Below are 3648 nucleotides of genomic sequence, written 5' to 3' on the forward strand. Positions count from 1 at the left end.
GCGGAATTCTGGGAGTTCGGCTGGGGGCGGGGCCTGACGCACAATGCTCCCGTCCGTCCGCCGCTCCGGGGCCGCGGAGGAGTGGGAACTGGGGGCTGACGGAGGGCCCTGGAGTCGCGCGTGGTTAAGGAGAGAGTTTGGCTCGGATTTAGGAAGTGGATGGTGCACATTTGACGTTCATTTATGGGTGGTAAATTGCCATGAGTATTAGCAGCCCTGTTGCTATCTACCTGTGGCCGCCTACTGCCCCTAAAGTAGCTTTGGAGAAGGAAAGAGTCAGTAGGAACCTGTTGAGTCCCGTGAAATTGCCGATTTTGTAGGTCAAAGTAACCCAATATCGGCAGTTTCGTAGGATTCCACCCCTAGAATCCTCTGATGGATGGGTGGTGTGCCCCCTGCTGGTCTGAGGTTCCAAGCAGCCTCCCCTGGCATTTGCTGACGCAGAAAGAGGAACAAGAGGAACCAGCTTGTCTTGGGGGGCCGGTGGGGGTGAGGGTGGAACAGACCTGGGGCCGCTGTCCTGACCATCGGTTATTGTGGGCAATAAAGATATGGAAGGAAAAGGAAAAAATACGTGGTAGATGACCTTGGGGAGTTCATTGTGGCCAGGGAAGACTTGCAAGCCAGTCATTGAATAAACCAGATCAGAGGTTTGGTGAGGCCCATGTGGAGAACAATGGGAAGGTCACCCTTGCCCCACAGGGAGGGCTGGGATTTATGAAGATACCCCTAACCTCCAGATCAGTAAATGCTAGGAACGTTATTGAAAACAACAAATCAAGCCTTGTTTCTGAGTTATTACCATGTAGATTAGTAAGACTCTCTGAGGGAAGAGATTCCAGCTTTTTGGGAGCCTTGTGGAGCAATGCTGCTCAACTTGAATATGCATGAAATCCCCCGGCAGATCCTTTTAAAATACAGATTCAGATTGATCAGGTCTGGTGTGACAATAAGTTTTGTGTGTCCACTTGGAGGGTGTTTTTGGATTGAAAAGAGCAAGTTGTGGGTAAAGCAGATTGCTTTCTTTAACTTGGGTAGACTTGATGCAAGCAAAGGGCCGAGTGGAACAAAAAGGCCAACTCTGAGCGAGCGGGTATTTCCTAGCAGACTGCTTTCAGACATCCTTTGCACATACTTCCTTCCAAAGAGGAAACTATGGAAAGGGAGGGGAAGAAAAGAGTAACTTTACAGGGGGGAACGCCTGGCAAATGCTATCTCAGGCATGTGATGAAGTTTAATGTCACCAGTGATAATCATCGGTGATAAGTTATCTGAACTGCACATCTCCTGGACCTCCAGGCTGGTGACCTGTGTTGTAGACTTGGATTTGCCAGCTTTAATAATTGCATGGGCCAATTTCTTTCTTTCTTTTTTAAAAAAATATATTTTATTGATTTTTTACAGAGAGGAAGGGAAGGGCTAGAGAGTTAGAAACATCGATGAGAGAGAAACATCGATGATCTGCTTCCTGCACACTCCCCACTGGGTATATGCCCACAACCAAGGTATATGCCCTTGATCGGAATCGAACCTGGGATCCTACGGTCCGCAGGCCGACGTTCTATCCACTGAGCCAAACCAGTTAGGGTGAGCCAATTTCTTATAACAATTCTTTTCACACACCTACATCCAGTTGGTTCTGTTTCTCTGGAGAACCTGACTGGTACATCTGGGGTGGGCTGAGATTCTGAGAAGTTCACTGATGACCACATTTCGAATAGTTAGGTTATAGAGGACTTGGACCAGGGGATAAAGATTCCAAGAGATTTGAAACATTTCAAACGAGGGAAGATACTTTTTCAAAAATACTCTTTTTATTTAAAAGTTTTAGGTTTACAGAAATGTTGCAGAAATAGGATAGAGAATTCTCATACTCTTTGCCTAGTCTGACCTGATATGCTCTTACATTGGTATTGGTCATAACTAATTAGCACATATTGATAGATTATTATTAACTGAAGTTCATGCTTTATTCAGACTTTTTAAATTTTTACTTTTATTTTATCCTAGGATCTTATTCAGGATGTTACATTACATTTAACACTTGTGTCTTCTCAGGCTCCTCTGTGATAGTTTCTCAGACTTTCCCTGTTTTGTTGACCTTGGCAATTTTGTACTGTACTGGTAGGTTTTGTAGAAAGTCTCTCAATTTGGGTTTGTTTGATTTTTTAAATTATAAGTAGACTGGGGTCATGTGTTTTGAGGGAAGAAGACTGAAGAGGTGGTGTCATTCTCATTATATAATTGCAGGGAATGTGCAGTCCATATACCTTATCACTGTTGACATTAAATTTTATCACATGCCTGCGATAGTGTTTACCAGGTGTTCCCTTCTGTAAAGTTACTCTTTTCTTCCCCTCCCTTTCCATACTTTTCTCTTTGGAAGGAAGTGAGTATGTGCTGCCTCTACTTAAGGGGTAGGGAGTTATGATCCACTTCTCTGAGGGGCAGAATTCTTTTGTATGGGAGATTTGTCTATTCTCCCCAATTTATTTATTTGTTCAATCATTTATTAATATTGGTATGGACTCATGGTTATTTATTCTATACTTTGGTTATAATCCAATACTATGCTTTTATTTTCTTGCTCAACTTGTTCCAGTTAGGTGATGGGGAGCTCTTTCAGTTGACTTCTGTGTCCCTTTTACATGCCCCTATTGTGGTTTTTTAGTACTACCGTACTATCCTATATTATAAAAGCCTAATATGCTAAGTGTCCGGTTCACTGGTCAGCCATTCAGCCAATCAAAGCATAATATGCTAATGATATGCTAAGGCCACTCAACTGCTCACTATGATGTGCACTGACCACCAGGGGGCAGACAGTCGACCGGTTGACCAGTCGCTGTGACATGCAATGACCACCAGGGGGCAGAAGCTCCAACCGGTAGGTTAGCTTGCTGCTGGGTCTGGCTGATTGGGACTGAGCAAGACAGGCCAGACATGCCCTGGAGCCCTCCTGCTGTTCCTCCCTGGCTGGCCAATCTCCTGCGTCCCTCCCCAGCCCTGATTGTGCACCAGTGGGGGGTCCCTTGCCTGGCCTGCACCCGCTTGCAATCCAGGACCCTTTGGGGGATGTCAGAGAGCCAGTTTTGGCCTAATTCCACATGCCAGGCCGAGGGACCCCACTGGTGCACAAATTCGTGCACCAGGTCTCTAGTATGGGATATTCAGATGCTCCAAGTTCATCCTATATGGTCTCTGCTCCTGCCATTTCTTCAAGGTGAATGATATTAGAAACCAAGATGGATGCTTGATATACTTCCTGCTACTGCTTTGTCATTGATTCTAGGCCAGGGGTGGGCAAACTTTTTGACTTGAGGGCCACAATGGGTTCTTAAACTGGACCAGAGGGCCAGAACAAAAGCATGGATAGAGTGTTTGTGTGAACTAATATAAATTCAAAGTAAACATCATTACATAAAAGGTTTTATTCATTTCAAACGGGCCGGATCTGGCCCGCGGGCCATAGTTTGCCCACGGCTGTTCTAGGCCTAGAGGAGGGACTTCCTTTTTGTTTTATAATCTTCCCAAGATTTTTTTTAAGTATAAGATGACACAATTTTTCTTTCTTTCTTTCTTTCTTTCTTTCTTTCTTTCTTTCTTTCTTTCTTTCTTTCTTTCTTCCTTCCTTCCTTCCTTCCTTCC

General features: G+C 44.7%; 1 protein-coding gene across 1 annotated transcript in view; it reads left to right on the forward strand.

Annotated features, from left to right (window-relative positions):
* The window catches only part of CD109 (CD109 molecule), a 158222-nt gene that overhangs the window by 1972 nt on the left and 152602 nt on the right, over window positions 1-3648 (forward strand). The window lies entirely within an intron of this gene.

This window comes from Myotis brandtii, unplaced genomic scaffold (genome assembly GCF_000412655.1).
Source record: "Myotis brandtii unplaced genomic scaffold, ASM41265v1 scaffold151, whole genome shotgun sequence".
In the NCBI taxonomy this organism is placed as follows: Eukaryota; Metazoa; Chordata; class Mammalia; order Chiroptera; family Vespertilionidae; genus Myotis; species Myotis brandtii.